Source organism: Sphaerodactylus townsendi, linkage group LG02 (assembly GCF_021028975.2).
Source record: "Sphaerodactylus townsendi isolate TG3544 linkage group LG02, MPM_Stown_v2.3, whole genome shotgun sequence".
In the NCBI taxonomy this organism is placed as follows: Eukaryota; Metazoa; Chordata; class Lepidosauria; order Squamata; family Sphaerodactylidae; genus Sphaerodactylus; species Sphaerodactylus townsendi.
In genome coordinates, this window is record NC_059426.1 from 55,567,602 (window position 1) to 55,594,882 (window position 27,281).

At 44.2% G+C, this 27,281-nt stretch overlaps 1 protein-coding gene across 4 annotated transcripts in view; it reads left to right on the forward strand.

Moving 5' to 3' along the window:
* Positions 1 to 9,402: 9,402 nt before the first annotated feature.
* STEAP3 (STEAP3 metalloreductase) overlaps positions 9,403 to 27,281 on the forward strand; it is a 36,510-nt gene continuing 18,631 nt past the window's right edge. Inside the window, exons 1-2 of one of the 4 annotated variants that reach the window (XM_048483379.1) lie at positions 13,635 to 13,931; positions 16,603 to 16,641. The gene's annotated coding sequence lies outside the window, so the exon portion shown is untranslated. Of the gene's footprint in view, positions 9,422 to 13,634; positions 13,932 to 16,602; positions 16,642 to 26,352; positions 26,543 to 27,281 lie in introns of those variants that run through there. The other 3 variants (XM_048483381.1, XM_048483378.1, XM_048483380.1) reach the window with 3 other exon arrangements.

Sequence of the window (27,281 nt, forward strand, 5' to 3'; positions counted from 1 at the left end):
GCAATGGGTTACCTCCCCACTCCTCCTCTCACCAATACTCTGTACTTAAGAATGTTATTAAAATATGAGACTTAGAATTATTAAATTTGGTGATATTTTGTCTTAGAATAGAATTTTTTTATTTTTAAAGGGTGAGCCAGCCCTGATTACACCACCACAGAACATGTTGTGTATTTTTAGCATTTTTAAAAAGCCACAAGGGGAGCAGGGGGTGAAGTACCAAGGCAGGAAGAATCAAGTAATCCTTTGCTATGCCATTCTGCTGGTAGAAACCACACACACAAGATGCTACAGCAGGAAAAACAGAGGGAGATAATATGAATATCTGCCTTTTCTCTAAATTTCCCTCCTTACTCCTTCTCTGGCAGCCACACTTTAACAGTAAATAAAACAATAAACACAATCCAATTATGGAATTCTACTGTGGTATGCAGTTTGGTCCTCAGACACAGAGAAATGCAAACACCAGTCTCTAGAGCAGCCCTCCGAAGAGTCAACACATGCATTTTCTATATAAATGGAACCGCATAATTTCCGACATAGCCTTAGAAATAGGTTGCTGGTGAGTGAAATTCCACAGGTTACCACTGCAAAACATTTACACTCTGCTCAGGATATCAAGTGTTAGGAATTGTCACAGCACCACTATTCTAAGCAAAGTTACACACTTCTAAGCCCACTGACTTTGGAAGAATGTGAATCTGCTTAGGTTTTTCAAATCTCTTTTGATGTGAATGTGAATCTGCTTAGGTTTGTACTTAGGGCTGCCAGCTTGGAAAAGGTTGGAGTTCAGGGCAAGTGGAGAGCTCAGCAGAGATGTGATGCACAGTGGTGTAGCACACACAGGACGGGGGGGTGCATGACGCCCTGGGCAGATCGGCAGCAGAGGCATGGCCAGGCCGTTGAGGGGAAGTGGCCAGAGGGCAGGAACTGAAAATGCTGGCAGGAGCACAGGGGCGCCGCATAAAGCCAGGAGTATGGTTTCCCCCACTTCACCTCTGGTGATGGATATAGAGTCTGACCTCCAGTACTGACTTTTCCTCCAAAGAACTAATTTCCGTAACTTGGAGATTGGGATGGGGCCAGGGCAGAGAATGCCCTGGTTGAGGCTAGCCAGATATCTTTTGGGCCAGAGACCACCAGATTGTTACTTGCTGATTGCAGTGTTTTTTGAGGGGGCATATTGGGAGAGAAGAAGTTAGGGGAAACTCCCCGCCACTAGCCTAGATGCCTTTTTAAAAGGATTGATGAAATTCATGGAGGATATGTCTACCACTGGCTTTCTGCCAGACAGCCAAATGAAACCTGCCTGTTCAGAGGCATTACAACTCTAAATACCAGCTGGGAACAAAGAACAAGGGAATCCTGCTGTCTTCACACTCTGCTTGTAAGCCTCCTAGGGAGGCATCTGGCTACCAACAATAAGAATCATAATGCTGGATTCGCTGGACTTTGGTCTGACCCAGCACGGCTCTTCTTGTGTTCTCCAAATGAAACAAACTCATTCCAACTGCATTCAGCAATACTTCTTCTGGTTTAATGAATTCTATATCTCCATGTTGAAACTAGAGGTGCATACATTCTGATTTGAAATGCAATAGAAATCTTTCCGTTGTTGTCCTTTAGAAAAAACATGGCATGATGGAACTCTCAGGCAAAACACAGTGGTTTCAGCTCTTGACTTCCTCCTTTAGGCAAGTGCTTGGGGGGAGGGGTTCCTGTTCCAATTAACTCTTTGTATTCTAATCTCATTTTATTTAATCTTCTCCTTTCAATTACAGTGAATTGTCTGTGATCTTCTTAACTTCTTTTCCTCCTTTGAATTGTGAATTCAGAGCAAAGACTAATTTTGGCTTGACCCTTTATTTTAATATTCCACTTTCTTTTGTTATGGAAAGATACTCCATTTACAAATCCTGCCTTCAAAAAATGACTCAAGATAAAGATTCTAATTTTAGAGGGGGGGGGGGTCACTGGAGATATTTGGCTTGGACAATATTTGTTCAGATCTCATTTGAATTCCATTCCCATCACACACCTGTATGTAATTTCAAGTAATAAGGCTCTTTTGATGTGAAAATATATTGGATCAGTTTAATTAATGCATGGAAGTCATGCCAACATGTGTGCAATTGAAAATACTAATCCTTTAGATGCAATTGATGTAGCGAATTCATGTTGTGCTGGCAAAATGGGAGATGGGGGTCTCAGAAGGACTTTTCTGTTCCAACAGCACTTTTGTAGGAGAAACAAAAAGTAGATTTTGTGACCTGTACTTCTTCCATAACATGACAACACACCCTTATATGATTTTTACAAAGGAGTCCATTTCTACTCCTAATTCCTCTTTCCTCTATGTTAAAATTCAGAAGAGACCACAGTCCAAAGGAGATGCATTGTTTGTTTGTTTATATTTTAGATTTATATCCCGCTGTTAGCAATTATTCCAGTGCACATGTACCAAAGCATATCCCTTTTGCAAAGCACAGAACTAAGTATCCATTGCTCAGTTTAAACTAAATACACCGAAGGAAAGTAATGTTTCCAATGTCAAATGCTTCTATTAAAAAATTACAAATTCTAAAAGAGGTACCCTAAAGTATAATAAAATACTTGTGTTACAATGTATTATTGAGTTTCAAAATTATTTATGTTAAGAAGAATATTACCACTAACATTTAACCTTTTTAGATCATCAGTGATCAGTGGTACTGTATAAGATATGGACACCATGGCTATACGTCAAAATACATATATGGATTCCATGGAGAGCCAAAAAGACAAATCAGTCAATTGTAGATCAAATCAAACCTGAACTCTCGCTAGAAGCTGAAATGACTCAACTGAGGCTATCGGACTTCAGTCACAAAGTCAAGAGTCACTGGAAAAAAGAACAATGCTAGGAAAACTTGAGGGCAGCAGGAAAAGAAGACCCAACAAAACACATATACACAACATAACTAACAATCCTATTTTGAACTCAGAAGATCTAAGCCTGCACTAAATGCTATGGAGAACATAGTAGGAGAGGAAGTGTGAGTCACTCAAGCTTCCCATTCTTGTATTTCTTTCTAACACAGGAGAACCTGTACCGTTTCTTGACACCATGAGATGTATCAGTCCCCACACTGGAACTGTACTGTCTCCCCGAGAGTAAAGCAGTGTCTGCTATATGATTCAGACATTGTACAAAAGCATGGGGCAACTTGTACTTCCTGATCTTCCACATCTTCTTGTGTCCAAAAGTCACAATAAGAAGTACAATGCAAAGGTGAAAGGTCCCATTAGACCATTAGATCTAAAGTTTAAAATTATCTACCTAAGCCACTGCTCCATCTTTGATAACACCACTAGATGACAAAACTGGCAAGTCCCTACCTCATCAGGGACTACAGTGCACATGGTGAATAAAGATCCCCCCTTCCCCCCGCTGCCGGTAACAAATCTGTCAGCCAAGCTCTGCAATGGATGTCAGCAGCCATGGTGCTTTTCCTCTCCCAGACCACCAGCCTTTAGCATGGTTTTTTTTTGGCATGTGAGTAACCTAACTTCAGCTTTACTTGCACCATGCCCAGAAATACTTGTTCTGACCTTAATAACACAAATCCTGCCCTTAAGCTATTTTAGCTTCTGTCCCTCTCTATTATCATCTTTTGCACCTTCTGTGGGATCTAAAACTGTCTATTGGACTTCAAATTAGTACTGAAGTCTTCCCCCCCCCCCCGTTTTGTGAGTTACACCGAGATAAACAAATAATAAATTCCACAATTCTGTCACTCTTAAAGTAAAAGAAATATTTCTGTGTTAACCACTAGGTGGCACACTGTGTAGCTGTTCATAGGTGCAGCCACCTTCAAAGTAGTCTCCTCGTCCATTGATATGCCTTATGGTAAAATTGCCCATCATGGAAATTGTTATAATTGTTATGTCAGCTTTGGAAATGTCATCCCTGAGAAAGCTGATAAAGGCAAATTGGAGCTGAAACAAGAATTCACAGCTTGATTAAAACTCAATCAATTTCACAAAAATCATACAACGCTTGCTTCTATTTTGACTCCACTTGGGAACTCTGCAAAGGGATTGTCAAATATGTTCATTCATGCCTTCATCATTTGAAAGTTGGGGTCACAATTTTGAGATCTTTTTGGGAGAAGAGGGACCACTTGTATGGGAAAGCAGCAGGCATGGAAAGATATTTTTTCTCTGTTGATCTGTTTAATAAACGTACATCAGCCAATTATAAAAATATATAAATATATATACAAAATATATAAAACAAGAAATAAAAACATAGAAATGAGCTTCAGCATAGCTGAAATGAAAATCAAAAAGCATAAATCCATCTAACTAGCAACCTAAAACAGCAACAGTTCCAATGTAAGAATTTACCTTGTGTCAGGTAAGGCTTTACCTTGTGTCAGCTAAGGTAACACACACTTACCTTGTGTCAGGTAAGAATTTACCTTGTGTCAGGTAAGGTAACACGCACTTACCTTGTGTCAGGTAAGAATTTACCTTGTGTCAGGTAAGGTAACACACACTTACCTTGTGTCAGGTAAGAATTTACCTTGTGTCAGGTAAGGTAACACACACTTACCTTGTGTCAGATAAGAATTTACCTTGTGTCAGGTAAGGTTACACACATCTTGTGTCAGGTGAGAATTTAACAACTAGAGAAAACTCAAAACAAATAAAAGCAATCAAACACAGTAGTAATAAATTAGCAGTGATGTAAAAAGTAGCACTACAGACGAAAACATGAAACCATCAGGGCAGGGGAAAGAAATACTAAAGCCTAAAGAACAAAAGGTCTTTCTAAGCATCCAGAAGGTTGGGCTGATTCCGCATGGGCCAAAAACAGTGGTGTGAAAATGGTGTGAAAACATTATAAACCCTTTTACACCGTTTTAGACCCTTTTACACCATTTTCACACTGCTGTTTTTGGCCCATGCGGAATCAGCCTTGGAGTGAGGGGGCTTGAAGATTAAACTGGGGTAGAGAATTCCATAGTCTTGAAGAAAGCCCCTTTCTCTTTAGCTACCAACCTTCTTCAGCTAATGAAGGCATCTTGTGTCAGGTATCGGGGCTGATCTTAAAATCTGTATGGATTGTGTTTTTCCCCAAATAAGTTTGTCCTTAGCCTTCTATGCATTGTGGAAAGCCAGCACCTGTTTTAGTTTCCTATATCTATAGCTAAATAGGCAAACAGGTTCTTATTACAAGTAAAGAATACAGCAGTCATAAGATTCCCTGCACAGAAATTAGTTTTTCTGGGAAATGTGTGTATCAATAATTAGCATCTTGTAGTGAAATTAGAAATTAGCTTCAATGGTCAGCAGAAGCCCCATTCAGATTCCACTAGGGGCATAGTCTGGAGCTGTAGCGCCCTGTTTCTAGTCCACACCCTCGGTTTCAGGGTAAGGAATAAGGTTTGTCTCCACTTGCTCCTTCTTTCACCTCTGCCCTTGGTATCTTGGGTGTGCTCTGGACCATCTTCCTTGGCCTTCCCTGGGCTGACCTAATTAAAGTATTGCCTGTGAGTGGACCTTAGATTCCCCCAATGCCCTGTCTTCAGGACAGAGTTGCCAACGACCAGGTGGTAGCTGGAGATCTCCTGGGATTACAACTGTTCTCCAGGCAAGAGAAATCACTTCACCTGGAGAAAACGGCCACTCTGGAAGGTAGACTCTCTGGCATTATCGAAGTCCCTCCTTTCTTCAAACCCTTCTGTCCTCATGCTCCACCCCCAAAATCTCCCAACTTGGAGCTGGCAACCCTGTTTGATGGGTGGGCCCAGGATGTGAAGGGAACCTGAGCTAATAGCCTCTCACTCTGGCTAGGCCTTCCCTTCTTCCCACCCTTCCTTGAGGTGTTAATGGGTTACTCCGCCTGCCTGCACAGTCCCTAGGAAGCCCCAGCTGCTACCAGCCTCTTCCTCTGGCCTGTTCCTAGGTGCAGCTTCACCTCCCTTCTGAGGTATGTGCCTGGCCTGCCAGGCTCTGAGGCTGCTGGTGGTGCATTTCCAGGTGTTGGCCTTGCCCTGGCTCCTTTCCCTACAGCCTCTGGTTGGCCTGCCCGCCTCAGTGGTGCCTAGGCGAGGCAGTCCCCTGCTGGCACCTTCTCTGGAGTAGGTGAGTGAGGGGTGGTTACAGCTTGCCCAGACATGCTGGTTTCATTGATTTATTGAAAGACAAAACTAAGTATGTAACCACTCTAGCCCTGTACGCACATTGCAGTGAACCAGAGTATATCCGGCGCTTACTTTAAAAAAGCTAGGAACCATTTGCTTAGATAAATTGTACATTCAGCTTTACATGCATTGAATGTAAAATAAGAATTATTCAGTATGCATACAAAGAAATGTCATGCGTACAACATACATGGATTATAGGTGTATTACCAGTAGCATATATATATATAGCATCAATATGCTGCAGTTTGAGGAGGCGTCAGAACCAAATCTTACCCCTTGCAAAGGATCCAATGAAACAATTATCAGTGTCTAAAAAAACAAACCATTAAAAGAACCTGGAAATTATCTAAGAGAGAGAGGACTGAACTGCCATGCTGGGTTCTCAAAGCACAAGCATTTCCCCTTCATACTGATAGATGCCACACTTGACCTCGCTTCGATGGAGAGATCTGACAAGCTAATTGCCCCTAGTGGCATGGCTGCAGGCTAATCAGTGTCATGCTAGAGCCAAGGGCAAAGTGCTGTGATGTGCAGGAACCTGGTGACACAGCAGCAGCTATGCTCCTGCTCAAGGTCTTGTTCCCTCTCCTGTTCCCTTTTCATGGTTGCACTGACAACATCAAAGGAGCAAGGGCCAGAACAGAATAAGGCAAATGATATGAGGAAGGGGAAGAAAAGGTGGAGGAAATGAGAGGGAAGACGTGAGAATGTGCCTAAGGAGTGAGAGAATGCTCATTCTGTAGATGGTGCTAGCTCAAAGCATCCATTTGCCCATGCGCAATCTACAGGGCACCGTGCCATAATATGGGCTCCGCTTGCCAGTCAGCAGCCTGCCCTTGATGCCTTGTCCTCAGACTGTCTGGCTGAATGCCTGGATTCCTCCCCAAGATTAGACTGTTATTCTAGGGAAGCAGCCAAACCCCAAAAAGCCACAATCCATTGTTCATTGGCTCCTATGAGACCTGGCTATGTCTCAGATCCCCAGTCACACAAATATACCATGACTGTTAAGGAAGTACTTTCACCCCCTTGCACATCCAAATAGTGTTTGGTTTCAGTTTTCACTGCAAGAAAACAAACGTGCTCAATTTGCTGGAATAAGCTACTGATTCATGTAGGGTTTTTCAGAACTCAGCATTGCTGGAAAACCACACCTTCTTACAAGAACAGTGACAATGACCTGTGACAACCCAATGACTATGAAATCTCTACATTTTTTCTACATTTGCCAAAGGCAAATTTGGAGGAAAGCAGTGTCAGCTAAGGTAGGATGTGAAGAAATTTCAGTATCAGAGCCTGAGGCCAAAAATCCACAGTCCAGTGTTGTTTTGTGACACTGTATACACTCAGTGAATGAGTAGTGCTGTCATGTGCACTAGGCTCACATATGTTGCAAACAAATAGCAACAGCCATTTTGAGAAAGAAAAGCTGCCACTGAAGGAGGCATTCTGGAGTGGAGAAATGGCAGAAGTTGGACAGTGCTCAGACTGTCAACTTCTAGATAAATGGCAACAATATAAATCTGTGTCCAATAGCTTAAGCCACAAACAACGTGGGTAATTTTATCCACAGTTTATAGGACACAATTTCATAAGCAGTTATTTATATGATGTAATTTTGACAACTTTATACAACTTTATGACCCACACACTACCACAGGTAATGCCATAAATTACATTGGTAGAGTTACAATTTGAAAAGCCAGATAACTTGACCAAATAAGATTCAGTAACAACCTCTTTGCATTCCAAAGTGAAAGGACAAATAGAACATGAACCACATTTAACATGTCCTGTAATTACAGGCTGAATTTGAGACGGTTCCTTATAATCAGTTTCAACTAACCAGTTAGCAATAGACGTATTCTTCCTCCATCCTTATATATGAAGCATCATTTTGTACATAATTGTACTTACTTTAATATTAATTGTACATGTACTTTGTACATAATTGTAATCATACATCATATAAATCATTGCTTATGAAATTGTGTACTATACACTGTGGATAAAATTACCCACGTTGTTCGAGGTTTAGCCATTGGATATAGATTTATATTGTTGCCATATCTCTGGTGTATCCATCCCCCCACCCTTTCTTTCTTACAAGATGACTGAACTTCCAGATAAAGCCTGCAGAATCACCACTGATCTCCAGGGTACAGGGATCGGTTCTGCTGAAGAAAATGGCTGCTTTGGATGGTGGACTCTATGGAATTATAACTCCTGGAGGTCCCTCTCTTCCCCAAACCGTACCATCCCAGGCTCCACCCCCACATTTCCAGGAATTCTCCAACCCAGAGTTGGCAACTCTAGGTATTGCTTTACCCTGAGTTGGAAAACTCCCAAAGATTTGAGGGTGCTAATCCTGGGGACAGCAGGGTTTGGGAAGGTGAGAGACTTCAGTGGAATATAATTAGGGTTGCCAGCTCCAAGTTGGAAAATTTCTGCAGAGTAAAGGAGTGAGTTCAGGGAGGAGAGGAGAGGAAAGGAAAACAGACAGAAGAGGAGAGACCTCGGTGGCATATACTGCCAGAGTCCATCCTCCAAAACAGCCATTTTCTCCAGGGAAACTGACCTCTGCCTGGAGATTATGTGGGGGCTGGCAAGCTCAGCTTTTCCTTAACTACCATTTTCTCTTTCCAAATTGTACTGCCCTGTGGTTTCCCCCCACCCCACCCTCCAACAAGATTGCCAAAACCTAGAGAACCTAGACATGGGCAGTAGAAGCTTTTCATGACATGTAGGTAAATAACACCATTTGGTAAATAACACACCAATAACAATAACAAAGGGGCAGGCCGTTTTTTTTTTCTCCAGGCTTTTGGCAGCCCTTGGGCCCAAACCTGTGCTTGTGATGACAGACACCTCTGCTGGAGGTCTTTCTGAAACATGCATATGTCCTCAGTGCCAAAAAGCTCTGACTCAAATTCAACCACAAAGTACATCCCAACAGTGCTACAATATAGGAATAGTAAACCACCAGAAAGTAAATATGACACTGTCATTGTTTTTGTGACAGCCACCTTTTCCCTGAATTAACTGAATGTAATTGAATGTCATCTCTAAGGTGTGGTTCCTACAAACAGGGAAGAGGATAACTTCTCTAATCCTTTGTACAAAGTTCCTTTAAAGTTAATGCACTAACACAGCGCAGTAGCCATGGGGGAGAGGTGCTTACCTCTTCTTGCTCTCTTACATCTTCCAAGACTTCTACTGCTTAACAAGTAAGTCCTTTTTAGATATGCAGCTATAAGGAAAAATATGCAGCCACCATTTTTGCAGCTATAATAGCCAAAAACTTGTTATAATGTGACATGGCCACACTGACATTCTCACACCTTACTTGAATGGTAATCCTGGACTGAATACAGTTGTTTCTTTGAATCTCCTGTTTTGACCCCATTAGCCAGTATGAGACCAATAAATGCACTGCCACGTTTGGAACGTTGATTGGCACTTTCTAAGGATTTTTTAAAAGGAAATCTCCCTTGGGTATTATATCTCTAAGTAAAAGGGGGGGAAAGGCAGCTTAAGAAATATTTCATTTACTTAAGGGTGTTATTCAGTATAACCTACTGAACTTAAACCTGTTGTTATTCTGCTGATACATTTCTGTAGCTAGCAATCTGTAGACTTATCAAATACATATTTATTTTATTAAAATATGTTCTGCCATTATCAGCAGCTCACGGTTCCTTATTTTCAAGGTTACCACCCTTCTAAGGAGCTCAAGGCAGCATCCATCATTCTTTCTCTCCCCCCTCCATTTTAACTTCACAACAACCCTGTGGTGTAGATTGCACTCAGAGAGAGTAACAAGACCAAGAAGAGCCAAACAAGCTTCCATGGATACATGAAATTTAAACTCTAATTTCCCAGGTCCTAGTGCAACAGTATAACTACTATACAACACTGTGGTTTCATGGCATTGTTCTAGAAGTTTCTGTTAGTTTTGTGGAACATTCAATCTGTATTCTCACACCCTATCTGGAAATATGATAGCCCCACCTAGCAAGGAAATCTGGCTGAAGCCATACACAGGTAGAGAGATTTGTGGTAGTTCATGAAGTCCAGTAGGGAGCTGTGGAGATATACAGGAACAAATGAATTACGGATCATCTCTCCATCGCTTTGTTTTAAACTAGGCTGTGCTAACAGCTTGAAACCAGAACCCTTCTTCTCTGACTGTGTAATGATTATATTCATAAGATCTTCCTTTGTTCACAGCAGGAGTTCAAATACCATCTTCTTTCTTAAAGTATAACACTGGCTTTCACTGCCTTCTGTTGACAATCCCAGCATGCATTTGGGAGCTAATGGAACAAAGCTGCAAGAGGGCTGAGTTAGCAATGTTGCTTTCGCTGTCTACAAGGGTAAATTCTATTATCTCCCTTTACACCCTTTGGCACTTCTAGGCCTGCAAATGGCTGGCTATTGATAACATGCAGAGAAGCTGGGTTTTTTAAAAAAACAAAATCCATAACTAGAGACCACTTTTTTATCCAGCTGCAAAATGTGCCTGCTAATAGAAAATTAAACACTGTGTCGGACTCTTCTCTTGGAACAGAAGTGGGAGCTATCTAGCCCCAGCATGCCTATGGCAAAACAATCCACCTGTCATTATTTCATCTCTGTGGGTTTCTTCAAACTGAATTTCACATATAATCAGCTCTGGGGTAGAGAAGCTCCCTTCCCCACCCATCCCCGCCTCAAAAATGTGGCCAGTTTTAGTTACTGCAAGTAATAAAGAAAATAATACAACTTGACAGTCTTTCAAAATGTCCTCAGATTTAGGGGTGTTGAATCCACCATCCTTATACATAATTGACTAAGGGATAGAATGTCTGACAACAAACCCACAGCCAATGAGTGTGCAGGACTCATGACATTCCATCCTGTCCCTGCCCACCTTCCCCCAACCCAGGGGCCTCCCCCTCCCCAAATCATATGGGCTGCTCTCTAGGAGGAAAGGAGAAGGGGGGGTCTCCCACCCTCCCTCCCCTTCTTGAACCAAGTTTATTTTAATTTAAAATGGGCTTTAGTGTTAATATGATAAATATATGGTCTATGTAGGAATACAACCAATTTCACTCAACTTCACAGTGTGTGCTATAAAATACTCTCCATAAGTTTGACACTGTTCATTTTTTCTTGTAGTAACTGACATCAGTTTTGTAAAACCCAGTTTAAAAGTGCCACCAATAGACAAGAAGAACTTATCCATTGCACACACCCAGTGTACTGTTTAACCTGGGAATTCCCCACCCCTTTATCCAATTTCCTGCAACAGCTAGATAGAAGCAGTGGCAGGAGGGGAAAAAGTCAAATGGCCACCAGCCATCATGATACCACTTCTGGGGAAAACCAGGAAGTTATGTCAGTCTTCTCTAAGAATCACTGGACCACTCTATGGCCCTTTCGCACGGACCAATAACAGCGCCCTCGGGACAGCAAAAACGCTGTCCCTAGGAAGCTGTTCGCATGGGGGGGAGAAGCTGCATCGCAGCCGCGCAGCCCTCGCTCCCCCCCAGCAGCACGAAGCCTCTGTTTTTGGGAAACAGCGGCTTCCAGCCACTGCCGGAAGGCACCATTCCCCCCCCTTCCCCAAACGCCTTACCGTGTCCTCCGGCCTGGCCTCCAGTGCGTCGCACAGGCCAGGGGACACGCCCACCCTGCCCTGTGACTCCCTGCAAAGTCTCCCTGAAAACAGGATGCCACAACAGCAAGTGGGCCTGTGAAAGCCCTTTGCTCCCTGTGGTGCTAGTTTTCTATTCCCAGGGATTTTTTCAATACATAGAAGCATGCCAAGATACAACACACGTCCCACAGCCTGAAGCGGTGCAGTCCACTCTACCACTTAGACAGGCACAACACACGTCCCTTGACAACAACTTGCTGAGGGCACACATGGGGAGTGGGAGGAGAGAGAAAGCCCACCCAGTCCTGAGGCACCTGAAACTTATCTTTCCTCCTCTCACTTTTTTATTTTCTCAGCATACACAAGAATAAAAACTTTCATGCCACCACCACTTTAATACAAAACAAGAACATGAAATGTAAAAAAGAAAAATAACCAAATAATGACCTCCCACCATCTCATTATTGAATTCTAATCCAGTCTAGGTTCATGGATTTATTTACAACTAGCAGGTCCAGCCACACGTTGCTGTGGCAATTGTCCTTCTCATCACAGTCCACAACCCACACAGATGTCCATGCAGGTCCAATGATCCCCGGCATAGCCTTTTGGGGTGGTCAAATGGAATCCCTCTTTCCCTTTTCAATGCACATCGTTATATGGTGCTGTCTTGTTTTTTTAGTATAAGGTAACCTTTCCATTCCACAACGGAACTGTCCAGAGTTCGAATCCTGATGTCCATGAGGCTGGTTGACACACACAGTCCTGGCTTGGGTAAGGCAGAACTGGGGCAAGGAGGCTATCCCAGTCAGACAGCAGAGGCAGGGTGGTGATGCGCTCAGATCGAGGCCAGCTCCCTGGGTTCTTAAAGGGCCATGTGCAAAAGAAGCGGAGCCAGTAGTGCTGGTTCACCCCCACCCCGCAGATTTTCTTAGAAGAAAAAGGCAAACTCCAGCTCACTTATAGTAAAAGAGCTGTGGCGAATATGGGTGAGGAAGTGGGTAAGTGGTGGTTGGATGTGAGGGAGGGCAGAGTGATTTGTGTGAGGATGAACTGAACGTGTATGAGAGTATGTGTGTTGTGTGGCAGCATTGGGTGAGGCACAGAGAGTGAAAGTGATCTGCGTGCAGAGGGGGGGTGGGAACCCCACCTGACGTCTCAGGCAAAGTGTGTATGTGTTTCACTTCCACTCATATTACCTAACAGTATTACCTATTTACTGTTTTCACTGCTCATCTCTGCCCATCTGCACGAAATTTCTAAGCCCTCAGGCCACAGACAGACAGGCTGCATGAACATTCTAAGGGTGACAGTTAAACAGAGGCAGCTTCATGGCCTGGTGCGCCAGGAAAAAGTTGTTTTACCTGGCTCAGGTATGGACTTTTGGCGATTTGAAGGTCCGATTACCTGCCCGCAACAGGGAAGAACGTCCTGTGAAAATTTGGGGGCGATCTGTCCAGCAGCTTCTGAGGGAGACCATCAGGGACAAATACACGTTTAGATTTTTATATATATAGATGGGACAGTTTATCAGTTACACACTTTTATCATTTCTCAAATTCTATTTCAGTCTGGTTTTTTTTCTCCCAGATCTCCAATCCTGCAATTATTTCTCTTCTACGATATTTCTTCAATAGGAGGTCCGTTAAAGGTTTCCCGTTTTCTACCAAGTTCTTTGTATCACTGTCCTTTAATAAGATCGTTTCTGAATATTCTGAATATTCTGTGCCCTTATGTGTGCAGTCTTCCACCACTGAAACCTATCTGGACCCCCCTGCCACTTGACTCTCCGTGGCCCTAGCGGGGCAGGTCGTTCTTCCCAGGCGACGGAAAGGCGCCCGGCTGCCTCGGCGGGGAACTTGCAGAGGGGAGAGAGTCAAGAGCCTCCCCGTCCGCGCCCCACGTCCACGGCTCGGCTAAGGCGAGTGGAGGCCCGCCGAGGGCGCACATGGAGCAAGGCGAGGTGGGAAGGAAGAGGCGGGCAGGCAGGGAAGAGGAGGAGGAGTCCGGCGCCTCCTCCAGCAGGCAGGGCGAGTGGCAAGCGCCGAAGGACGTCCGCTTTTCTCTTGCCACCGTGCCCAAGCTCCTGAGGAGCGGTGAGTAACCAGTCCAGGGTGGCCGCCCTGGAGAGCGCGCGGTTTTTTTGTGCTCGCCTTGGCTGCTGCGGGGCTGAGCGCCGTTTGCTGGCTGCCCACGCCAAGCGGGAAGGGAGGACCGAGGGCGGAAGAGACGGACCTGCAAAGGACAGGGGACTTCAGTGCCCGCATCGGGAAGGGGCCGAGACCCTGGGAAGGGCTGCGCGCCTTGGCTCCTGGGCGAGAGGCATGCGCCTTCCCGAGCTCCGGCTCTTTCGCCCTCTTGGCAACCCTGGTGGGAGCCAGGCCTTGTAACCAGGGCTGTCTCGCTCCTCGGTCGCCCTGGGTCCCCCCGCCCAGTTCCTTCAGGCCACGGCAGAGGCAAAATGCCTACCAAGGGCTCGTCTGTGAGAAGCACGTGTGCCGGATCCGTCCTGGTAGTGACACCCCTTCCCCCAGAGGCGGACCACCCATTGGGCAGAAGGGGCAGCTGCCTTGGGAGTAGAAATTGTGCGTCACGTGATGGGCGACAAAATGTCTGAGCGGCCCTGCCCACTCTGGCCGGCCGAGCAGCCTGCAGGCTGAGTTACACTTCCTCTGCCTGGCCCTGCCTGCTGGCGCCGCCCACAAGCTGAAGGAACGCGGGGAACCACTATTACTCTCCCCCTCCAAGTGAGCGGTGAGGGTGCTCTGCTGCACTTGGCTGGCGAGCTTGTCCCTGAGCTGTCTGTGCCGGCAGCCAGCAGCCCGGACATTGAGGAAGTGCGCAGCTGAGTGCGGAGACCGGGGAGGAGGGAGAGGTCTCCACCCGAGTCCACACACAGTTCTGGAAGGGCAAAAAGCCTTCAGGCTGCTGCCAGTGCTCCTACTGTTTTCCTTGACTTTGAACAAACGCCGAGGGGTGCCGGTGGAACAGGTTTCCACCCCCTCCGAGCCGCTTGAGCCGCTTGGGGATTGCGTCAAGTAAGTTGGAGAGGAGGATCTGGCAGAAGGCGATAAAGCCCAGGCTGGAGCCTGGATCCTGTTTCAAAACAGAGCAAGGAGGAGGAGGAGGGGAGGGAGGGAGGGAGGAGGAGGAGGGGAGGGGGGAGGAGCGAGCGGGGAGAGACGAGCTTTGAAGCGGCTGGTAAGCCATTTCTTCAGGCTGCCGCCAGTGCTCCTACTGTTTTCCTTGGACTTTGAACAAACGCGGGGGGGGCCGGTGGAACAGGTTTCCACCCCCTCCGAGCCGCTTGGGGATTGCGTCAAGTAAGTTGGAGAGGAGGATCTGGCAGAAGGCGATAAAGCCCTGGCGAAAGGCAGCAGCTGGAGCCTGGAGCCTGTTTCAAAACAGAGCAAGGAGGAGGGGGAGGGGAGGGGGGAGGAGCGAGCGGGGAGAGACGAGCTTTGAAGCAGGGGGGGCGGGGGTTTGGTAAGTTTTCATTTCCAGGAGGATCCTCCTCTCCAACTTACTTGACGCAATCCCCAAGCGGCTCGGAGGGGGTGGAAACCTATTCCACCAGCACCCCTCCCTCCCCCCTTTTGTTCAAAGTCCAAGGAAAACAGTAGGAGCACTGGCAGCAGCCTGAAGGCTTTTTGCCCTTCCAGGCTGAAGGTCTTATCTGTTGGGGGGGGGGGGCACCAAACTCAGGTTTTGCCCAGGGCGCAGGTTTGCCTAGGTACGCCACTGCCTTCCCCAGCCGCCTCTTGGGAGACCTCGTTTGCTCTTCGCTTCCTCCTGCTTGGTACAGCTCAGCCTCCAAATGGCTGTTACGGCTCCTCATAAGCGTACATTGCAAGGTGGGCTGGTCATCACTTTGGGGTGCGTGATTCCCTCAAATGCCACCTCCCCCACCCCCCACCCCGGAATTCGGTTTCTTTGCATACCGAAATGCAGTATCTTTGCATTTAAAAGGGAATCTATCCACATTTGGTATGAACTGTGGCCATGTATGTACGGATGATTTGATCTGATAAGTTGACTGAAATTGGCATTTAGAAATGAAGTGATTATACTGTGAATGGGAGTTCTAAAATCACATGTTGCCCAATCCTGTGCATTTATTCCAAAAAACCCGTTATCCAAAAAGCACTTATGCCTAAATGGGTGTATATGGGACTGCCTTAATCTGGATTAATAACCCTTCTGTGCTCTTTAACCAGCTGTTGCACTCTCAGAAGGAATATATTCAGACCTGCTCTCTTGAACACCAGTAGTTGACGTTAGCTAGAGAGCAGAAAAGTACTTTTGTACTGTTTACCGTGCAAGTGCAGTGAGTGGTAAATAATGTGTTTATGAGAAGGTGTCTGCACCCCAAGACCTGAAAATGAAAGTAATGGGGTGCTGTGTGGTTTTCGGGCTGTATGGCCGTGTTCTAGCAGCAGTCTCTCCTGACATTTTGCCTGCATCTGTGGCTGGCATCTTCAGAGGATCTGAATCTCTCAGATCCTCTGAAGATGCCAGCCACAGATGCAAGTGAAACGTCAGGAGAGAATGCTGCTAGAACACGGCCATACAACCCGGAAACCACACAGCACCCCAGTGATTCCGGCCGTGAAAGCCTTCGACAATACAATGAAAGTAATGCTTGAGTGAACTTCATACACCTCCGTTAGGATTGTGAAAATCTTGACTGCCTTATTCTTTTAATGAGTGCATATGGGGAAATTGATGCCTTTTAGTAGCCTAATCCTATGCTACTTCCACATACAGGTGTTTCATTGCTTTGGCCTCCAAACAGGAGGGGGGCAGGTAAGCATCCATATGGTGTTATGCTCTTGCAGTCCATCCCCTATCCTCCATATACTTTCCCAAATATATATGTAGTCTACACACCCAAATGTAGTCTACACACACTGAACCACGATACCGGGTTCATTCTGTGTTTGCCAGAAAACACCAGAAAAGATATACCTTCCTGGCGGTTTCTGAAAAACCCTGGATGAGGGGGGTATCTGGCAGAGCTGGAACTGACACAAATTTTATACAGGAGCCTGTTGCCCCAGGACACCTATAGGGGCTATTCCAGGTTGATTTCGCCTGTGGGGAATCGCCCCAAGTGTGCCACTTTCCCAGGGGTCCCCAAACTACGGCCCGGGGGCCAAATCAGGCCCCCGGAAGACATTTATCCGGCCCGCTGGGCAGAAGCGGATCTCCCCCTTCTCTATCTTCCCCAGGTTTACAAACAGCATTAAGCGCGGGCAACTCGCTGCTCATTCCAAGCGGCCGGAGGGGACCGTACCAATGCAGCAAGGGGGGGAGAGAGAAAGGCGGCAGAGCTGCCTTTCTCCTCCTCCCCCCCTTGCCATATTACAGGCTATGGTCCCCACGGCCCATGAGCAGCGGCCGCGCAAGAGGCTGTTTGTAAACTCCCTGGGGGTCGGGATGCCAAACTCCAGGCTGACCCTGGAGCTAATTGGCACCCCAACCCCCAGGTTTACAAACAGCCTCAAGCGCGGGCGACTCGCTGCTCATTCCAAACGGCCGGAGGGGACCATACCAATGCGGCAAAGGGGGGAGAGAGAAAGGCGGCGGAGCTTCAGGGCCAGATTGGAAGGGGACCGTGGGGGTGGGGGGCTCGGCCAGGGGCGGGTCGAGGGCGGATGGATGGCGCCCCCCCCCCCCGCGGGTGGCACTTGGTCCGGCCCCCGGCTGGGCTCTGGCCATGCATGAACTGGCCCCCTGTTTAAAAAGTTTGGGGACCCCTGCACTTTCCTGTTGTCAACCCCTCATAGGTGTCTTTTTTTCGCTGTCCTGCTGGAGAGCTTCAAAAGAGTAATTGTGATAGCTGATTATTACTAATTTGAAAAGGTAAGCCTTCATAAAACCCTCTTATTGCACAGTAGGGGAACATTTCAGGGACAATGGTAGTCATGAGCGGCTCAAGGAGAAAAGAATGCATAAAACTCCTGGGTGGGAGCTGTGTTGCCTGTACGCATGCTTCCACAGCAGTGATGAAGCCAGCACAGAGGATGCTCACTGTGTGGCAGCAACCCTAAACATAATAACTGACTCCTGTAACTATGTTTAAGATGACAACTTGTGTGTATAGAAATAAGGTATAGAACTTCCATATGAAATTAAGCAGAATAGGAGAATATGATCTTATGAATATGGCCACTCTTCTCATTCAGAAGTTCTTTCACTAATAATTCTGTGTCTTTTTTCACTCTACTGTTCAGTTTTCTGTGAAGTTGCAGATAATCTGCTGCTATCACCTCCATGACACAAATAGTTTTATCATTCAAGTGCAGCTAGCCTCCTTGTGCCCATCTAATATTTTGTAAGCAGCCTTGAGCTTTGCCCAAAATAATGATCTGCAGACATGTTCTGGGTCTTTCTGTAAAAGTTAGATTGTAGTGTAGTTCTGACTATTGTTTATTTATTTTTATCTATTTTTTCAATTTTTATACCGCCCCATTCTCGGAGGGCTCTGGGCGGTGTTGCACATGATAGAGTGCTAAGGGCATGACTGCTCTGTGTTTTAAAAAGAGAAATTTAATTTTAAAACATTATAGCTGTTGGGCTTCCATTTTTCTTATGTAAAATTCAAGTCTAATTTTTAAAAATATATGATACCATTCACCAGTGTTCTGAAACTATTTAACACCTAAGAACATAAGAACATAAGAAAGAGCCTGCTGGATCAGACCAGAGTCCATCTAGTCCAGCACTCTGCTACTCGCAGTGGTCCACCAGGTGCCTTTGGGAGCTCACGTGCAGGATGTGAAAGCAATGGCCTGCTGCTGCTGCTGCTTCTCCTGAGCACCTGGTCTGCTAAGGCTTTTGCAATCTGAGGTCAAGGAGGATCAAGATTGGTAGCCATAGATCAATTTCTCCTCCATAAATCTGTCCAAGCCCTTTTTAAAGCTATCTAGCACCTGTAATAGAAGGGGAGTCCCAGGTTTTGTTAAAATAATTCACACCTGCAGTGAGTAAAACCCCAAGTCAGCGTGAGATGGGGACATGGTGTCGAGCTTCCTGTTTATGATTGGAATCTGTTAGGAGTATCCTCTTCCACACATAGTGAAATTCAGAAGTTAGAATGTATAATATAGAGAAAACTAAACCATTTAGAAAGTTAGAGAGCTAACCATTTTAAAAAATGGTTCTTGTGGATTTGTGGTTGATTTGTATATATGTGAGCTTGTGGCTTAGTGTTAAAGCTGATGCTTTTCCATTCAGAAGGTCCCATCTGTAGTCTCTGGCATTCTGTGAGAAAGGCCTTTTTCTGCATAGGCCCTAGAAAGCCATTGCAAGGTAACTGAGCTGGACAGACCAATGGTCTGAGGTGGTATAAAGCAGCTTCATGATATACTAAGATCAGAACCTTACTGCAGTGAACTGTTAGGTGGTAGAAAGTTCATCAGTGTATTAATCCCAGCCTCCATTTGTAGTTCATTGTCCTGCTCTCCCTACCTCTTCCCTGCCATCTCCTTTTTGCCCAATCACTGCACATACTATTCTTTGCAAGAACAAAATTATTTCTCCTTAGAACGTTTAAATTGCCTTCCAAGCATAATGTGTGCATTGAAATAAGCCACATCTAAGAGTGAACTGAAAGCCAAAACTGCTGGGAGAGAAGGTGTGGCACATAGTAGCAAAATTCCTGCAAGATTTTTCTCTTTATTTTTTCCCTAGAGACTTAAATGTGATATTTAGTATTATTATGCTGCTGTGTTTTAGCAGAAAACGTTATAAATCATAAGTGCCTAATTCAGTGGATAAAACAAGATAATAATAATAAAGTTGACTTGACGGGACATGCTAACAAATTGCAGGAAGAAATGCAAAGTAGATGCCATTCCTTTAACATTGTAGAATGCCCTTATATTGCTCTTGAATAGTTCACAAACATATTTCAGTTATAACAGACTACAGGAAAACTCTCAGATTACATGCAGTATCATTGAAGGGTTTACCAGTAAACAAGTTAAAGGGGAAAAAAACATCAGAACTCTTAAAATACAATGAAAGGGACCCAGAATCCAACTGCCATTAGTAAACACTGTGTCTTGCAGTGGACAAATGGGACAAAATATTAAGCCAAAGAGAAGAATGAGGAGAACCATAGTGGAAGATGTGAATACAGTCCTTCAAAATGCTTTAATCCTGTGTATGATAAAGTGACATCACAAACTAAACAAAATAAAATAATATCCTAAAATCCTAAGTGAAAACATGAAAAAATAAGAACACAGAACCATATAAAAAGGTATTTTATATAACCATATAAAAATAGCATAATTTCAAATGTAGCGATATCTGTCTTGGAAGTTATGCCTGTAACATCTGAGTTATATAATGCACATTGTCTTTTGTTAATGAGAGACGTTTCTTGATCTGTTCCAAACCATGATCTTCCTCGTAGAGATTCAATTTCATATACTAGAGATCGAACACCAGACATGTCACCCCTTAAGAATTCAGTTGTAAAATCTTTACATACCCTGAAAAATCTCTTTCTAAGGTATAGCAATGTTTTGGCGGATCTTGCTTCTTAAGAAAGCATGCCTGTAACCAATAAGGTAATCTTGCATGATGTTCCAAAATAATATTTTAGAAAGAATTTTAAAATACAGGAAAAGCAGTGGAGGAGGAACCTTCTCAAAAAATTCATAGTATATAGTCCCCAAACTGCAATGAGTTAAATAGCCAATTGGTGAAAGTATTCACTTTGTAAGGGGAAACCCAACAATGAACAGCATCAGAGAATGGAAGGTCCAAATGCTCCTTCAAAGTGAAGATGCCAGCCACAGATGCAGGGGCAACATCAGGAACAAATACTAGTGGAACATGGCGATACAACCCGGAAAACCCACAACATCCTAATGGTTCCGGCCGTGAAAGCCTTCGACAATACATGTTCACATCTTGTTTAGCTCCATAGTCCTGGGGTCCACTAGAGCACACCAAGGCGTACTGGGTATCAGCCTCATGTCCTTCTCTAGTCCCACTCCTACTTTCTCCCTTACTTTCCATCACTACCTGGATCACAGTTTCAAATGGGTTAACATCCTTAACTTTGGAAACTTACTAAATTGTGGATACTAAGAAAATATATGCAAATAGATTAATTTGCATAATGCATATTAGGCTGGATTTTCAAGATTTTTTCCCACACATGAAAAATACACCCACTTCTGATATTTCTTCTTGCAGCCTAAGAATATCACACGTGCAAATATTCCCCATTTGTGCCTTATAAAACCTGAAAATATTTTGACAGGCCATCTCAGTTCTTCAGACATTCACATAGTCACTTGGCTCTTTAACTAATTTGAATGTTAGTTAGGCTAAAATAATATTGATGTGTCCCTGATCCAAGTGCACTAGGGAGTAATTGTATCAAAAAGCAACAGTGGGTATCAGTAGTAAATGCCACCTCTTATCAGTGGGAGCACATTCTCTTTGTTACTGTCAGCTGTTCAGCATAGACACTGGGAACATTTCCAAGGGACTTTACTCCAAAGTATGCCAAAGGAATAGGATTTAAAATCTATCAAGCATCAGTTTACTTAATTAATCATTTCAGTTGGGGCATCTGGCATGCAAAAAACAATTAACTTTATATAAGCCTTTTATAAGCAAGGGATAGGACAGTCTACGCAAAAGGGTGGCGTGGAATATCAGAACTGAATCCATTTCCTTAAACCCTAGCTCCAGCTGAGCGCTGCTGTCTGACCAAAGAGACATCCAGAATTCCAGATGATCATTTAGCTTTTGGACTATATCCATCAGAAACTCTTGGCATTTTAAATATTTGAAGGATAAGACTGCCTTACCTTTGCACACAAAAGCTTAGAGCTAGATAGTACTATTTCCACATCCTCTTTGTATTCACAAACAGTCTGTGGAGTAGGTCATGCTTATTCTCATTTGACCAGTTGCATGGTGCGGCTGAGAAAGTCCTTTGTTCTCATCTTGTGGATTGAGAACTCCTGTGACACTACAGGATACCTGCTGGGAGTTGGAATTTGGATAGAGAAGACAAGATGTCACTGGAAGTCCCCTCCTCTCTTTTTTTCCTCCTCATTGAGTGGGAACCTTGTAAAGAAGGAGCTGCACAGTTGCTGCCCTTCTGGACAGTATCTGGAACTGACAGACTGCTCTGCAAGACAGTGAAGATAAAGGTGATGAAGGTAAAGGAGAAAAACTCAGCTAACCTTTAAAAGCCTTACACATGCCAAATGCTTACTCACAATTGCCCCAGGCTGCATGATTCTCTTTGCTGTGAGAATCTCTCTAGGGATGATTATACAGATTAAATTTTTTTTAAAAAAAGCAGGTGTATGCTTTTAAAAGCTGCATTTCTGGATGTGTAATAAGACTTGACCAGAAATATATGTAAGGCTCATTTTTAGTAGCAGTTAGGCCAAAGACCATCTTATGTGTCTTTAAATAACAACGGAAATCAAAAACAACAAGCACCAGCATCAATAACATCAGAAATAGCCGCTCTGTCTTACCTTCAGTTTATGACTGAAATATGCCCAAAAAAACACAACCCTTGGGCTTGCTTTTATACTGCAGTATGACTTTTTACACTTGTGCAAAGTCCAGAGTGTTGTGTATCTCTTGCACTTGTATTGCCATGGTTTACAATCTAGCTATTATATTTTTATTCCACCCTTACTCAGGAAGGTGTTCAAGACTTCCCCTTCCTCCATCTTATTCTCAAAGCAACTGTACCAGGTAGGTTAGCCTTAAGGAGAATGGTTGGCTTCAGGTCACCCAGTGGACTTTGAGACTGAGTAAGGATTTGAACCCTGGTCACCAGTGCCCTGGACTGACACTCTGACCACTGTTTCACACTGGGCCTTTTACAACTGTATATACTAATCAGCTGTATTCATATTTCAATAGTGACAAAACTGTCCATTTCCTTCTAGTTGCAGTAGTCACAACACAGAATAGTGTAGGAGAATGAGTCTGTGATAGCAAGAAATACTCTTTGGATGTACCTGGAGGTTGGTGGCCAGGGGTCTGCAACCTGCTACTCTCCAGATGTTGATGGACTACAAATCCCATCAGCCCCTGCCAGCATGGCCAATTGGCAGAGGGCTGATGGGAATTGTAGTCCATCAACTTCTGGAGAGCTGCAGGTTGCAGACCCCTGCTGGTGGTAGATCAGGAAGAGATGTGGTCAAGTTTCTGTAGGCAGCAAAAAGATTCACACTCTAGCCCATACTCTGACCAAATGCTTTTCACCCTTTTTAATGCATTGTTTTCTTAACTGGTCATCATCTACCTTTTCAAATTATATTGGAGCATTTTCCAGCCATGCAGTCAGTGTTTGATTCCGGTTTTGTTCAGAGCACCGTTTCCAGAGCTGTCGCCAGGACTCAGCACAGTTCAGGATCAGGAACAGGTTTAATCAAGAAAAGGTGCAAGGGGATAGCACATCTTTTTACAGCTCGGTTAGGATTCTGACGTCAAGTTTTGACAGTGCCCCTCAGCAGCACTGCTATTAAATCTGTATTATTGGAAAGTGTTGTATCACACTGGGTACCACCAAGTGTGGCATGATGTACTGAGCAGCCTCTTCACCTCTGCCACTGAGCTTTTGGCCTTTTATTTCTGGATTAGATGGCCTGTATGGCCATTTCCACATAAGAATTTCCACATAAGATAAGAATTTCCACATAAGAATTGTAGAATCACATAAGACCACATTGTAGACCACATAAGAATTGTAGAATCATAGAGCTGGAAATAGCCATACAGGCCATCTAATCCAGGAGTACCAAACACCTGGGGGACCTGATCTGACCCCTTGAGTGGGCTTATCAGCTGAGGCAAACCCACCACCACCATCCTTGCACCAAATCTGCCCTGGTGAGCCCACTGCAGGCTGACCAGTTCAGGCACCCACCTACTCCACTCCCAATCTGGCCTGGCGAGCCTGCTACAGACTCGGCAGTCAAGGCAGTCACCATCACCCCCAGGGCTGAGTGGGGCTGGTGAGCCTGCTGGAGACTGGGGCTGGTGAGCCTGCTTGAGCCTGCAGCCGCCACCCCCCAAGACCAGTCTGACCACATCACATTTATGTCATATGTGGCCTCATAGCAAGTGAGTTTGACATCCCTGATCTAGTCCATCCCATTCCATGTTCAGTGCAGGATCAGGCTAAAGTGTCCCTGACAAGTGTCCATTCAGCCGCTGCTTGAAGACTACCAGAGAAGTAGAGTTCATCACCTCCCCTGGGCAGCAGATTCCACTGCTGAACAACCCTCGCTGTGAAAGACAATCATCACTGATCCCATTGTCAGTTAATCGAGTCTATCAGTGACTTGAAAGACATCCTCAGACAGGGATTTTTTAAATAAAACATTGGAAAGACAAAGGTCAGGTGATCAGTTTACAAACTAGTTAAAGATTAAGCAATCTTCTATGTGTATTGTAGGATAATGATGTTGGATGAACTACAAGGTTGCCTCGAAGTGGTACTGTGGGTAAAGTTAAGCTCTAAAATTTTGGATCAAATGTTATGTACTTTAGTTCTTTCCATTTTCTTTCCTAACTTTGTTCTATTTGGTTGATTTATTTTAAGAAAGGAGACAGCACAGGAGCACAGTACAGAAGAGACAGCTGTTGCTTATTAGTGAGGATAAAATAACCATCTCAAGGACATGTGCACTATATGCCAATAAGTTGCTGCAGAAATTGTCACAGAGAATCATTTTTGGTTAATTGCGTTAAATCATCCTTATTACAGTGACTGTATATATAATACAAGCTTATCAGAACACTTATCTGCAAATGCTAAGAACTGAACCTGATACCTTCTGCATTCAGAACACATGTTTTGTGGCATCTGCTGTGACCTTCTCTGTAACATGTAGCCTTATATGCTAGATTAATCACCAGTGATCTTCTGTTAGCTTAGCTAGTGAGCTGAAAAGTAGATAAGAGGTTAAACACAGCAGTGGCGTAGTGGTTAAGAGCAGGTGTACTCTAATCTGGAGGAACCGGGTTTGATTCCCCGCTCTGCCACCTGAGCTGTGGAGGCTTATCTAAGGAATTCAGATTAGCCTGTACACTCCAATGCACGCGAGCTGGGTGACCTTGGGCTAGTCACAGTTCTTCGGAGCTCTCTCAGCCCCACCTACCTCACAGGGTGTTTGTTATGAGGGACGAAGGGAAGGAATTTGTAAGCCCCTTTGAGTCTCCTTACAGGAGAGAAAGGGGGGATATAAATCCAGCTCCTCTTCTTAAACCAAAATATCATTTGGAGAATAGCAGCTGTTTTTTATAAGTAGACCAGTGGCAAGAGCAGCTGCTTGAATGATGAACAAATGTGGGTCTTGATAATTTCCCATCTCATAATAAGTCCTGAAAGCTAAGCTTGACTCTTCTGTGGGGAATCTTCATAGAAATCAACATTCGTGGCTTGGGTGGCAAAAAACCCTGATAGTAGTTTTGCAGTCTAACAAAAGCCTCAGGGTCTTTTTGCCTTATCACTGAAATAATGTCTTGACCAAAAAATAGCCATTCCCACAAGTGATGTCTCAGCAATAGCAGTGGCATCTGCATTTGACAGTGATGGTATAACCCAAATGCTCTTTGCCACTTTTAAAAACATTCTGTTCATAATCTGCACACAGGTTGTGGCCAGTGATCAAATGTCAAATCGTTACAGATCTCTTTGGGTTTGCACTCGGGCAAAGGACCCTTGCAGTATTGGAGCACAGCAGGCTGCCAATCACAAAAGAAGACACTCATTAAAAATTAAGAAATTATTGAATTGGGTTGAGTAGGATGTGAAATTGAGTTACTGATCAATAATTGCATTATCAATTGTGCTAATAAGTGTTCCTGGCTACAGTACAACAGCATTCCACCCTGGTGTGGCAGGGATCCTTATTTTGCTTTCTGGGAGAACTCCTACATTTGTTTTCCAGCTTTGGAATGCAGTTCTTTGACTGCTTGGAAAATGAGATATTCCACAAACAGGAGCACTCCCCTGAAAGACAAAATGTAGACAAATCAGAAATAGATGTGACTTCAGTGTACAAAAAAAGCATGAAAAGGACTTCAGGTGATCAGCCAGTATTTTTTCACGATGACATGTGCAGTTCAGAGTTCCTTATATAAGATGTCGAAAACAAATTCCTTGTGTTTTCCTGTGGCCATCCGTGGTGCTGCATTACGTGCTGGGAACCTTGCAGGTGGTCATGATGTTGTATTTTCCACAATATAAGCATTTACAATCTTAAGATGCAGATTCCTCTAAGCCCTTAGACAAGTGATTCAGTCCCAAAGGGATTCAGTTATGCACTTAGTGTTAAGTATAAAGCTTAAGCAGATGCTGAGTCAAACTCCTGGGCCTTAACTGCTATGCAAAAACAGCTATATTTATACACAGTTTGTTACGTAACATGCCTTACGGCACAACACTGTTAAATATTCAGCAGTGGCTGAAGAGTGTGCGACCCAGTACTAGGATTTCAGTGTTGGAGCAAAGGATGTGATTTTGTAAAGGCACTAGAACTCATGCACTGTTCCAGTGGCATTGGTTGGCTTAGTTGTGCCAACAGTCATTAACACCTCCCTCACAAGGCTAAGCCACAAAAGAGGTGTTTTGCTGGAGTGGTGTTTCCAAGACCCCCTTGAAAGGCACCCTGTGCAACTCTGATTCTAGTTTTAAAAGGTAAGTGCAGCAGAAGCTGAGCTGTTATGGCACATAGTATGCGAGATTTGTTAGTAGTCATGTGGCCATGTGTAAAAGAATGAAGGACTGAGATATGGATCCCTAAAAGGGCAGAATAGCCTCTCTTCTTTTTGATGATTTGTGGAGCAGAAGAACAAGAAATAGATATTCTAGGGGAAGGTGTGGTTTTCATTAGTAATATCAGTTAAGAATTAAGTCTTTGACTGTAACTAAAGAGCAGACGGTAAATTGGTCAGTTTTGATTATATTTCCCTTTTCGCTTTTTTAATGTAGCTTTTTCTTTGTGTTCTCAGTTCTTGCTTTTGTTTGTCTTTTTAAAAATCTTAATAAAAAACAGTCTATCCTCTTTACTTTTGAATGTACATGTACACATACCATACATGTGTGGTATGCCCAATAAAGAATGTGGTAGATTTATCAGATATCCACTGCAGTAGTAGCTGTCATTTATTAGATGATGATGTCACAGACCTTAACACCACTAAAATACCACAGAATACAATCATATTAAATTATGATAATTTTTGATAATAAATTATCAGATATCAAACGGTCATCTGAACAGTTTGTGTCTGGCGCCAGTGTGGTGTTATGGTTAAGAGCAGTGGACTCTAATCTGGAGAATCGGGTTTGATTCCCCACTCCTCAACCAGAGCAGCAGACCCTTGCTTGGTGAACTGGATTTGTTTCCCCGCTCCTACTGATGATCCCTTCTGGA